A 14,188-nucleotide genomic window follows, 5' to 3' on the forward strand; every position below is an offset into this window, starting at 1 on the left:
ATAATCCACCATATTTTTATCCAAAATGCCTTAATTTTTTTACATGTCCACCATATATGATAATATGTGGCATCATCACATTCACATCTCCAACACTTAGGTTGCACACTTGATACATACAGGCTAGCTTTTTAGGATCTAGATGTCATCTATAAAACATTTTATAAAAATTCTCTCTTAAATTTTGGGCTTGCGTGAACTTCACATTTCTAACCCATATTTTTTCCCATGTTTCCATCATTATTGGTTCTTCAATATTTTGTGCCCACTTTATCATACAGTCCTTAACTAACTCCGTTTCTGAATTTATTTCTAGCAACGCATTATACAACTTTTTTATATGCATTTGACTTTGATCTCTAATCTGTTTTACCAAGGTCTCCTCATTTTGGAGAAAACCAATTTTCTGATCTTCTCTCCATTTAGCTTGCAACTGTACATATTGAAACCATGTTCGAATTGTCCTTTCTTCTCTTAGTTGATTCAAAGATTTTAATTGTAGTATACCTCTTTCCTTGTTAAGAAGCTCTTTATATGTAATCACATCCTGCCTTTGCTCCACACTTATATTCTCTATCGAGTGTCTGGGTATTGCCCACAATGGTAACTTCTCGTTTAGTTTATACTTGTACTTTTTCCAGACACGCAATAGAGCATTCCTTAATATATGACTTTTAAAAGTCTTGTCCACTTTCTTATCATATAATAAATAAGCATGCCACCCGTAAACCAAATCATATCCCTCAATATTCAATATTCTTTCTTCTGTTAAATTCATCCAATCACTCATTGCTGATAGAACAGCTGCCTCATAATAAAGTCTTAAGTTAGGCATTTTGAGACCTCCTCTTTCATGTGTATCCTGCATTATTTTTTGTTTTATTCTCGGTCTCTTCCCTGCCCAAACAAAATTATTAATACCCTTCTGCCATATCTTCAAATTCTCATCTTTTTTAAGTATTGGTATCACTTGAAAAAGAAACAAAAACTTAGGCAAAACATTCATTTTTACTGCTGCTATTCTTCCTACCAAGGATAATTGTAATTTTTTCCAGTTTTCCATCTCTTTCTGTATTTTTTGCCACAACGGATCATAATTATACTTAAATAATTTCGCATTTGATATCATAATATAGACCCCTAAATACTTAACTTTTTTTACAATTTCAAATCCTGTTAGTATTTCTAATTCTTCTTTTTGATTTATAGTCATATTTTTAGTTATTATCTTAGTTTTCCCTGCATTTATTTTAAATCCAGATACTTGTCCATATTGATTAATTATATCCATTAGACCTACAACCGACTGTAATGGTTGGGTTAAAGTAACAACCAAGTCGTCTGTGAATGCTCGTAATCTATAGTCATACTGCCTAATCTTAATTCCACTTATTTTGTCCGACTCACGTATCTTACTTAACAAAAATTCCAAAATCAAAATAAACAATAATGGAGACAAAGGACATCCTTGTCTTGTTCCTTTTTCTATATTAAAAGTATCTGTTAAATTACCATTAATTATTATTTGCGCTGTTTGTTTCTGATATATTGCCTTAATAGATTTTGTGAAATGTTCCCCAAACTGCATCTTTTCTATTATTTTCAATAAAAATTGCCAATTCAATCAATCAAATGTTTTCTCTGCATCAAGAAATATCAGCACCGCAGGGATTTGGTTGTTCTTCCCCAAATTCTCCAATAGATTAACAACTTGCCTTACATTACTCTTCATTTGTCTACCATTTATAAAACCAGTTTGATCATTATGAATCATTTGTTGCATGACTGTCATTAACCTATTTGCTAATATTTTAGCAAAAATCTTGTAATCTGTATTTAAGAGTGATATGGGCCTATAATTTTTTGGCTGGGTGTGGTCTTGCTCCTCCTTTGGAATCAGAGAAATATAAACTGTCCTCCAAGATGGGGGTACATCTCCTCCAGATTGTATATTAGTAAATAATTCTTTAAGTGGTCCCACCATTTCTAACTGCAAATGTTTATAATAAGCAGCTGTCAAGCCATCCGTCCCAGGAGCTTTACCCACTTTCAACTGCTTAATTGCAGACATAATCTCCTCAGTGGTTATTGGTTGATTTAAACCCTCCCTTTGCTCTTTTGTAATTGTAGAAATATACTCTTTCTGTAGATATCTATCTATATCTGTACCTTGAATTTTATCACCAGCATACAACCTCGTATAAAATTCTAAAAATGCTTTTTTAATCATATTTTGCTGATAAACCTCTTTACCTTTATATTCTATTTTCTCTATGGTCCGTGACTTTTGTTTTTTCCTTAACAAATATGCTAACCACCTCCCTGGTTTATTAGCATTACAAAAAGTATTATGTTTAGCTTATTGCAAATTAGTTGCGACCTGATCTGCCATTAACATATTATATTGCCCTCGCAATAAATTAATTGCCTCTTTTATTTTCTTATCTGCTGGATTCAATATCAAAGCTTGTTCTTTTTTTCTGATTTCCTCTTCTAAATCGAACTTCCGGTGGCACCGCAGGTGCCGAGGACGCTCTTTTCTTGAGCATCAGCCCCGCGATCTCGTAAAGCCGCTAGAACAGTGCAAATCAGCTATCTAGCGGCTTGAAAACTTTCTCCCCGGGAAAAGGGGAGGAAGAGAGCAGACGGGCATAGGTAGAGCTCCCCAAGGAGCCCCAGGAACAATTCTGGGGCTCGAAGGGTGAGAGCTCCCTGGAAGCCCAACAGAGCTCCGGATCCGGGACGTTTCTGCTTCAAGCAGAAGAAGACACCGCGCCACCCCTCCAAACAATGCTTGGAATAAACATCATTCGGAAGCAGGCTGAGCAAACTCAGGAGAGATCAGATCTGCAAGTACTGAACTTTAACTCCAAATGTGTATTACTTCCTTCTGACTTATTAAGGGGAGAAAGTGAAACCAAGATGGCGATTGAGCTTTAATGGGGCGTGAAAGTGAAAGTTAAAAAGGAAAGTTTCTTTTAGTGTTGGCAACCCCTGTTCAAAATTAGAGATTTGTGTTTTTTTAAAAAAAAGAGAAGATCAAACATTACAGCAGAGATTTTTTAAAAAAGGATTGATATTATTTAAAGACTGATTTCTGGATTTGGTGGATCTATTGTTCTGGCAGCTGATTAAATTTAAATTGGAAACTAAAAATGGCTTCAAAACAAATTAAGGCTATTGTCCCCAAAAGTGCTGGGACTTCGCCAGCTCAAACGTCCAGATTGCAATCTCTCTCTGTTCCAACGGAACCAACAATATTAACATTTTAAATGTTGCAGGAAGCCCTCAAAACAGAAGCCTCTGTTACAGAAAAAAAAATTGCTTCAATGTTTCAGGAGCAAACTCGAGAAGTTGCTGAAGAAATAGCTCAGATCAAAGAGACTATTCAAAAACGAAACCAAGAAATTAGAGAATATATTATTATGGCAGTACAAGGATTGGCAGGACACATTGAAGCAATAGATGATAAAGTGGAAGAAATTAAGCAGTCTAATGAGAACTTGGAAAATAAAATGGGGGAGGTCCAGGACAAGATGGAAAGAGCAGAGGCGGATGTGATAATGATACAATATAGAGACATGGAATTTGCTCTGAGAATAAAAGGCCACAAGGAAAATAAGCAAGAGAATTTGAGAGAGATCTTTTCAGAAGCATTTGCACAGATAATGGAAGATCAAAAAGCAAATTTTGAATGGCAGATTGACAAAATTTATCATGTCAATTCATGGGTGGCCAGACAGAAACATCTACCAAGAGACATTGTAGTTTATTTTACAACAAGGAGATTACGCAATGAAATCCTACAAGTCACTTTTAAAAATAAACTTCAAGTGCAGGGGCACTGAAAGAAATTCCCCCCAAACTGTTGAGAGACAGAAAGGATTATGCCTTTCTGGTGGAAGAACTGAGATACCGTCAGATACAGTATAGATGCGAAGTTATTTATTTATTTATTTATTTTATTCGGCTTATATGCCGCCCTATCTCACAATGGACTCAGGGCAGCTCACAACAATAAAACACAAGCCACAATAAAAATAAAGACTAAAATCTAAAAAATTTAAAATTAACCCATTAAAACCCTTAAAACCCCATCATCAGACCAGGTCAAGGGATTTGAAAAGCCAAGTTTTTAATTCCCAGCGGAAGGTGCGAAGGTCAGGCCCTAGTTGGAGCTCCAAGGGGAGTTGATTCCAGAGGGTGGGCGCCCCAACCGAGAAGGCTCTACCCCAGGGGGCCGCCAGCTGCCACTGTCTAGCCGACGGCACCCTGAGTAGGCCCTCTCTATGGGCGCGAACCGGGCGATGGGATGTTGTTGCTGGCTGTAGGTGATCCGCCAAATATCCTGGTCCTAAGCCATGTAGGGCTTTATAGGTCAACACCAGTACCTTGAATCTCACCCGGAGGGCAACCGGTAGCCAATGCAAACCGCGCAGGAGGGGTGTAACATGGGAGTATCGGGATTCTCCCATCACAACCCACGCGGCTGCATTCTGCACCAGCTGAAGCCTCCGAGTGGTCCTCAAGGGCAGCCCCATGTAGAGAGCATTGCAGTAGTCAATCCGTGAGGTGACCAGCGCATGTGTAACTGTGCATAGGGCATCTCGGTCCAAGTAGGGACACAACTGGCGCACCAGACATATCTGGGCGAATGCCCCCCTGGTCATGGTCGTTATCTGGTCTTCTAAGCTCAACCGTGAATCCAGAAGGACGCCCAAGTTGCGCACCCTGTCTACAGGAGGCAAAACTTCACCCCCTATAGTCAGCGATGGCACCTCTCCCCTGAACCGAGATGCCGGTACCCACAGCCACTCGGTCTTGGCCGGGTTGAGTTGCAATTTGTTTCTACCCATCCAGACCTGTACCGCTTCCAGGCACCGGGCCATCACATCGAGGGCATCACTGGGTTGGTTCGGGGTGGAAATATAAAGCTGAGTATCATCAGCGTACTGATGATACCTCACCCCAAAACCACGGATGATCTCCCTTAGCGGTTTCATATAGATGTTGAACAGGAGAGGCGAGAGAACCGACCCCTGAGGCACCCCACAGGTGAGGGGCCTCAAGGTTGATCTCTGCCCCCCCGCCAACACTGCTTGCGTTCAACCCGAGAGGTAGGAGGAGAACCACCGTAAAACAGTGCCTCCCACTCCCAACCCCTCGAGGCGACACAGCAAGATACTGTGGTCGACGGTATCAAATGCCGCCGAAAGATCCAGAAGGACCAGAACAGAGGAATGACCTTTATCCTGGGCCCTCCAGAGATCATCCACCAGTGCGACCAATGCCGTCTCCGTGCTGTACCCGGGCCTGAAACCCGATTGGTACGGGTTGAGGTAATCCGCTTCATCCAGGACCAGCGGGAGCTGACGTGCAACCACATTCTCAACAACCTTCGCTAAAAAGCGAAGGTTGGAGACTGGATGAAAATGATTTAATACAGCTGGGTCCAAGGCCGGCTTCTTGAGGAGGGGCCTCACCACCACCTCCTTCAAGGCGGTCGGGAAGTTTCCCTTCTTCAAAGAAGCCGCTATCACCGCCTGGATCCAGCCTCGTGTCTCCTCCCGGGCCGAATAAACCAGCCAGGAGGGACACGGGTCCAACACACAGGTGGTCGCACTCAGCTTCCCCATGATCCTATCCACTTCCTCTGGGGTAACAGAATCGAACTCTTCCCAAAACACAGGACCCGCTGTCTCACCCCCGTCTGACTGTGTCCAGTCAGAGTCCAAGCCGTACTGAATCCGAGCGATTTTGTCCGACAGGTGCTGACCAAACTCCTCGGCTCGTCCCTGTAAAGGATCTTTCCTCACCCTCTGATTTAAGAGGGAGCGGGACACCCTGAACAGGGCAGCCGAGCAATTCTCTGCTGACGCGATGACATCGGTGAAGTAGCGGTGCTTTGCCGCCACCAACTCCACCAGGTAGGCCCGTGTAGCCAACCTTAATTGAAATCGGTCGGATTCGGAACGGCTTGCTCTCCAACAGCTCTCTAGGCCTCGTCTACGCCGCTTCATCTCCCGGAGCTCCGCGGTAAACCAGGGAGCTGGCCGGGATCTGCGACGAGTCAGAGGCCGCAAAGGAACGACCTGGTCCAGAGCCCCGGTAGCAGCCTCTTCCCAGGCCTCCACCAAGGTTGTGGCCGGGGGGTGGGAGAGAGAGAGAGGGATCATCCCAAACTCCTTCTGGAACCTCTCAGGGTCCATCAGGCGCCTGGGGCAGAACCAGATGGTCGGTTCCGCCTCCCAGCGAGGAGGGGCGGCGTAATGGAAGCCTAGCCGAAGGAGATAATGGTCGGTCCATGACAGGGGATAAATAGTAGGGGATCCCCCACCGAACTCATCTCGCCACTGCTCCGAGACAAAAACCAGATCGGGTGTGTGCCCCCCCCATGAGTCGGGCCCTGGATAATCTGAGTCAGGTCCATAGCTGCCATGGAAGCCATTAACTCCTGAGCCACACCCGATGCCACACCCAGGGACGGCAGATTGAAGTCCCCCAGAACAATAAATCTGGGAAACTCCACCACCAGCCCCGAGAGGGCATCAAGCAGCCCGGGCAGGGCTGTTGATATGCAGCTGGGAGACAGGTATGCAATCAACAAGCCCAACTGACCATACTGGCCCCACCTCATGAGGAGGGCCTCACATCCATCAATCTTAGGAGCAGTGACCTCCCGCAGACTAAGGACCTCCCTAATAACCACCGCCACCCCCGTTCCCCTACCCTGGGCTCTTGGCTGGTGCAGCACCCGGAAACCTGGTGGGACACCCCCCTCTGAGCCCAACCAGGTTTCCGTAATGCATGCCAGGTCTGCGGTTTCCTCCTCAATCAAATCACGAATGAGGGGAGCTTTATTGACCACAGACCTAGCATTAAAATAAACCAGCCTAAGCCCAGGGGCCCAATCCCTCAAACCCCCAGGAGGTCGGATAGAACTTGGAGGGTCGGAGCGCACCACCGCTCGAAGATAGCGGGGGCGGGCTCCCAAAGTCCAGGTCCACTAGACCAGTTCCAACTGGTCTAGTGGTGAATTATTCAGGAGAAAGATACCATCTCAATTCAGTATGGAAGGCAAGAGATTTCTATACCAATGTATTAAAGGCTGGATGCCCTCAGCCCCAGGAAGCTAGAAGGAAGACGGAAATAGAGGGGGCAAGAAAGGGGGAGAAAGAAGAATTGTTGGCATAGGCCCAAAAGGGTGATTTGATTATTCAAAAAGAATTAATACAATTTTTGACTACTGTTCAAGCTCTGGAGATAGAAGAACCTAAGGATCAAAGACAGACTCGAGCGGCAGCTAAGGGTCAAGAAGAATTAAGAGTGCAGCAACTTCAAATGATTCAAGATACTACAAAAACAGAAGCAGTGGGAGGAGCAAGGCCAAAAAGTAAAATGCATGGAGATTTCCAGCAGATGCTCCAAGTGTTTCAGAGGGCCAAGAATGGCAACTAGATTTTTGACCTGGAATGTTAACGGCCTAAATTCACCACAAAAGAGGAGAAAAATATTTCATTATTTGAAACAGTTTTAAAATGATGTAATTTGTTTACAAGAGACTCATATTAGAAGTAAAGATCAAAAATACTTAATAAATGCAAGGTTAGGTATATATTTTGTTGCATCTGCTCCTGAGAAGGAGAATGGTATAGTTATATACCTAAAAAAAGATTTAATTGCCAAATTAATCAAAGCAGATGATCAAGGAAGATTTATAGCAATTGAACTTTTAATAAAAGGAGAAAAAATACTTTTAATTGGAGTCTACGCACCGAACCAACAACAGGAAAAATTTTATAAGCTTTTACATTCCAAGTTATTAAAATGGGACTATAAATCATGTATTTTATTGGGTGATTGGAATGGAGTTTTGGACACTAAAATAGATAAAAAGGGGCTCTTGCAGAACATTTCAACGCGTGCCAGATTGCCAAAATCGGTTTTTGAAATGATGGAGGATATGGAACTGAGAGATATCTGGCGAGAGAGAAACCCCAAAGAAAAAGACTTTACCTTTTTTTCTGATAGACATCAATCTTTCTCAAGGATTGATTTTATATTAATTACAAATGATTTCTTTTCCAGAGTGAAGAAGACGAAGATTTGTCCAAGAGTTTTAACAGATCATAGTCCAGTCTGTATGGAATTAGAGTATGGAAGGGGATCTAAGAGGTCTTGGAGGTTAAATGAAAATCTGTTTATATATGAGGAAAATGTAAAAGAATGTAAAAAATTTATGAAAGAATTTTTTATTATAAATATGCATAAGGGTACATCTATGGAAATGGTTTGGGATGGAAGCAAAGCATATATGAAAGGCATTCTGATATATTTGAATAATAAATATAGACGCAAACAGGAAAAAAAAGGAAGGATTTCAAAGCATTTTTTCTGCAGAAGAAGTTGTAGAAAAAAATGCTTTTAAAAGTAAAAAAAAAAGCCTCTGATGATCGTGCGGCTCAGCTGGGCATGGTGGGGGGTGGGCGCAGGGATTTTTGCTACCGGCTCTCCGAACCACCCGCTGCTATCGCTACCGGATTGGGCGATCCGGTCTGAGCCGGGAGCATTTCACCCCTGGCTCAGAAACTCCAGACACTGGGATAAGATGCCCACAGCATCACTTAATTAACCTGGACAGAAATGTATAATTAGGAATGAATAATTAGGAATAATTGGAATGATATGTGGGAATGACTTTGAGACATGAGAAGAGATGTTGTCTAGGGAATAATCAGATAAAATTGTTGAGGGATGGAGATCCCACAACTGCTTAACAGACAGAGAAAGAAACTTAAAAAGGATCTGCCCTAGTTTATTAGGCTGTAAAAGGAGATCTGAACTTTCAGACTTTAAAGTTTCTGCTAATATACTTTTATAATAAGGTAATGTAGAAACAGTTCATCTGGTCCATTTCCTGTGGTCTACCTAGGAAGGCAGACAATATCGTACCCCATGGTGATCTTACCCAGGAGCCTCACATAGATGTTGAATAGAAACATAGAGAGCAACAAATTCCATGGCACCTCACATAGTAGAGGCTGGGTAAGGGAGCTCCTCCCCAATCATCACCAACTGAAACTGACCCTGGGAGATGAACTCCCACGATACAGTGCCACTCAATCCCAATCCCTATAGGCAATCCAGAAGGAAGCCATGGTCTGATGGTATTCAAAGCCAGTCTGCAGTGAAGTTGCAGTTTCCTAGGAAGGAATGAGGTGAGATGACACAGTAGATCAAGTAGGACAAGGATGGATGCACAACCCTCATCCTGCCCTTGCCAGAGATCATCCAAAAGTGTGATGAGAAAGTTTCTGTCTCATATCCAACTAAAAGGGATCTAGATAATCTACTTCATCCAAGGTTCTCAGAAGCTACTGCATGGCCATCTTCTCAACTACCTTTCACAGAAAGAGATTAGATACTGGACTAAAATCAAGGGCAGAAAAATTTATTTATTTGTTTGTTTGTTTGTTTGATTGATTTATATGCTGCCCTTCTCCGGAGACTCAGGGCGGCTTACAATGCATTAAGCAATAGCCTTCATACTTTTGTATATACCTGCTTGCTACTAAAATAAAATAAAATGGTAGGAGGAGAGGTGGAGATGGAAAGATAAGTCATAGAAAAAGAAAAAAAGACTGGGGAAAGGAAAAGGAGAGGAAGATTGGAAAAATTAAAAGAGAGAGCAGCCCAGCTGCACCCGAGAGGCCTGAGAGAAGCCCAACTGCACCCAAGGCCAACCCAAGAGACCAGAGGCCTATCAGAATGAGGTGAGCAGAGAGGCAAACTGACTGCAGGCAGCAAAGCCAACCAAGAATAAAGAGGTGAGCCAATGAGCAAGTGGGACCAGCTGTGAAGCAGGAAGGAAAATCAGCTGTGGGGTGGAGAGGCCAGACGACAGAGGGCAAAGAACAAAAAGGCGAGCTGGTGAGAGAGCAAAGCAGGGAAGAGGAGAAAAGAGGAGAGGAGAACTTGCTGTGGATTATCAATGAGAGAACAGAGCAGGGAGGAAGGGAAGGGAAGAGAGACAAAACTTAATGAGGACCATCCAGGCAGTCATGTTTGCTGGTGGAAGTAGCATCCCCAGCATGACAGACAGCAAACAGGAGCCACATGGCTCCAGAGCAAAAAGCAGCAGCAGAGCACCAGGGAGGAGAGAGTGCCAGCAGCAGCACAGGGCAGTGTGTGAGCTAGAGCCTGAGAGTACCGCAGAGAGCAACTGGGAAAGTGATGGTGGAGCTGAGTGGAAGGCTGAGTGGAGCAGACCAAACAGCAGAGCTGAGCTGACTGGAAAGCTGCATGGTCGGCCGAGAGAGCTGACCAGAACAGGGGACGAGGCTGAAAAGACCAGAGCACTGAAGGACAGAAGGGAGCTGGCAGAGAAAACAACAAAAGGCCGGACCAGCAAAGGAGGGAAGTGAAGGCAACAAATTAAGCCTGAAGTTTCAATAGGCAGGGAGGGAAGAGCCCGGTAGAGAATAAAAATAAATACAGGACAGAAAATGAAAGATAAATAAATAGGCAAATAATAAGGACAAGAGTGGAAAATTAGAAATAAAGGAAGAATAGGATTAATAAAGATCAATCAAATAAGGCAAATCTTAAATAATTAAGATAGGAGGGAACTGGAGCTCAATTTTTTTAAAAAAATATAGGGAAGAAAGAGATAACATAATAGTAAGCAAGTAAAATAAATAACAAGGTATAAAAACAAGTACAAAAAGGAAAAAAGGAAAAAAGAAAAAAAAGATACAAAACTTTATATCCTTAAAAGAACCAGCAAAAAGAAACAAACTCATGGAACAGGTGACTGATACTATTGCGGTATGCAATATATGTTCCATGTATGTGCTTATGCCCAAAGAACATCCAAATTACACATGTATTAAATGTAAGTTATGTGAACTACTAGAGGAAAAACCAAGGGATCTAGAGGCAGCCTTAGCCAAACTCCAAGCTACGCAAGAAAGCTATGGCCAAATTGAACCAAATAATGAACAAATAACTCCCAGAGGATTTGACCCTGCTGATAAACCCTTGGAGGAAGACAAATGAAGGTATGTCACACATAAAAGGAAACACAATAATCAAAGAAAGAAGCAGCACACATCTAACAAACCCCGGCTGCTCAATCTAACCCAATCAGAAGCAGCCCCATTAAAACTGAGCAACCATTTCTCCCCCAGGTGAAAATACCCACAACCTCCCCCTCAAAGAAAACATGCAAACACTTAGAAAAGAGACATCATCCAATATCCCTAAAAAAGTCACTTCAACAAACTCACCTGGGATAAACAGAAAAGCACCCCAGATTGCACGCTCTAAAAAAGGAAAGTGACAGATGAGTGTTGGTGATAGGAGATTCTATTCTCAAAGGAACAGAACCAGCCATCTGCAGACCAGACATACAAACTAGGGAGGTATGTTGGCTCCCCTGGAGCAAAAATCGAGGATGTGGTTGAGAAAGCTTCCACTGCCACCCTATTCCAAGCAACAACCAGGACTTCAGATGGACTATGCAGCAGACCATCAGGAACAGACCCCAGTTGCCTCTGAAACCCATTTGGGTCCATCAATGGATGGTGGACCAATCAAATTGGTCCAACATACCCACAGTGGACAGCAGTGCTAGAGAATTCCATAGTAATCAGGGCATGATCTGGCCATGCTGAGATACTCAGTTTCCCCAATATTGGCTCACATACCCAATGCTTGATAATGCCACCCAATTAGGAGTATGATCACTGTCCTATGTTGGGCTCTGGATGATCTGCGATAGATCTGTGGCCATAAACTCTCCTCAGCTCCATTCCTAAAGTAGATAGCTTGAGATCCCCCAAGACCATAAGTCTGGGGAACTCTACTATCAACCGAAAAATGAATTCAACATCAACAATCCAAACTGCTCCCTAAAGCCCAATTTAATGAAAAAGGTCTTACATCCAGTGATCTGTAGAGCAGCACACCTGAAATCCATAAGGGATTCCTAGATGGCAACTGCTACACCATCATCCCGTCCTGTGATCTCTAGCAATGCATACCTGGAAACCAGCTGGGCTTATCTCTGAAATGACCATGCATACCCACCTTTTGGACCCTGCCAGATCTCAGTGATACATGCTATTTTGGCTCCCTCATTGACAGAGTTCCCAACTGAACAAGGCCCTATTACAGATCTACCTTAAAAGCAGCAGCTGGAAATGATCTTATCAAAATGAACTTTTAAACTTGTGAACTGAAAATCTAAAATACACTGAATACTTCTTCTATGAAATACATTTAAATATGCTACATTTTGACTGCTTTTGTCCAATGAGTTAGGGAAAAAATCATATACTTGTTGAAAATAACCAGTTTATTTCATATGAATACATTTTTTAAAAAGTGGAATTCATCACTTCAGTAAGAAATGTTTTAATTCAATTAATAAACCATATACAATAGAACTATTTAAATTGCAATTAAACATTTTAATCAAACATTCGTATTTATGAATATTTAGTTAATAACATATGATAAAAAAGAATGAGTTAATATTTTGAGTTTGAAGCAAGGATTAAACATTAGGTCATTTCTTACAGTTCCTAGTTCTTATAAACTACAATATAAACAGTGAAAACAGAAGTATTTTTATCAACTCATGGTCTTCCTAAATTTTTTTTAGGAAGAAAAAAAATTTTTTTTTAGGTTTTATTCTTATTTAAATTCAAATGCTGCAGAAAGCTCATGGTTTTCAATACTCTTCAAGTGATAGTTTCAATTCTGCAAATGTGGCTTCTTTAGAGATAAAGTAAAATGACTATAAACTGTGAAGATGTATCAGAAATTCACAAATGTCTGCAAGAAATTGAATAATCGTTTATTGGGAAATATTTTAAATATCATAGTTTACTTCTAAAACACTAATATAATTTTTATATCCATTTTACTAAATTTAAACAGTGAATGTAGAACCACAAATACAGAAAGATTACACCTTGTCCAGAACAAATTAGGAGTTAACCTAAAGCCTAGTTGGTCACTGATCTTACAGAGCACAACATTCTGTCATGTGAAATACTAGTAAAAAAATAGACCAGTAAATCCAATCTCACTCCATGGTTACAATGCAAGAGAATTCTCTGCTTCATGTGAATCCAGCCAAGTGTCAAGAGTAACTGTGAGGCTTGCCTTTCCTCTCTCCTCAAGAAAGCAGACCTCTTGAAACAAGCATTATGTCAGGTTCCAAGTAATGCACCTATCACAAATCGAACTCCAAGGCATTTCATTTCCTCAAAGAACAAATTTATTTAGATACATCATCTTGGCATGAACTGATAGAAAGCCAGTACTGAAAGTACCCACACTTTCCACCTCAGTATAAGTAAGAGTTTCTCAATTTTTCAAAACAATCTGTCACATTGTCCAACCGGGATGAGAGCTGGTTGCTTGGTGACTTCTCTCCTCCTCTGGCTAGCTAGCTGTTGGAATGTACCCGACTCATCGACTAGCTATGTTGTTTTGGCTGAAGACTCCATCCTCCTCAGCTCTCCCCCCTTCAGCTCCAAACTGTGTCAAACTGAATTCATGTTAGAGTAACCAAGGATATAAACAATCCCACACCCCAATCAAATTCAGGCTTGACACATTATTTCAAAAGGAAACCCTCCCACTGCCCTCTCTGCCCCGCCGGCTGATCATGCCACTGCCAGGGAAGTGGCAGTGCGAGAACCGCCACCACCAGGGACGAGGGGGTGGCAAGGACATGCGGGCTGGGACTTCCCTCCCTCCCCGGGAGAGGCTTATGGCTCCGCAAGAAGCCCGCTCGGGCAGGGAGGGAGGAAAACATGCCCCCTCACCCCGGCAATTCTCGCACTGCTGCTTCCCCAGCAGCGGCAGGAGCAGCGGGCTAGGGCTTCCCTCCCCAGCAGAGGCTTGGGGCCACAGAAGGAGCCCGCTTGGGTGGGGAGGGAGGGAAGCGTGCCCCCTCGCTCCAGCGATTCTCGCACTGCTGCTTCCCTGGTGGCAGCAGGAGCAGCAGGCTGAGGCTTCCCTCCCTCCCTCCCTGGCAGAGGCTCGGTGCTGGCAAAGTTTGGTGCAGGAGGATTTCCAGGCCCAAAACGGGGCGCAAGAGGTTGTGCATGTGCGCTTGCACAGGGATGTGCACATGCGCAGGGGAGCATGGGAGGGTCGTGCGCGGAAGCAG

This window comes from Pantherophis guttatus, chromosome 1 (assembly GCF_059756535.1).
Source record: "Pantherophis guttatus breed Tessera chromosome 1, ASM5975653v1, whole genome shotgun sequence".
Taxonomy (NCBI): Eukaryota; Metazoa; Chordata; class Lepidosauria; order Squamata; family Colubridae; genus Pantherophis; species Pantherophis guttatus.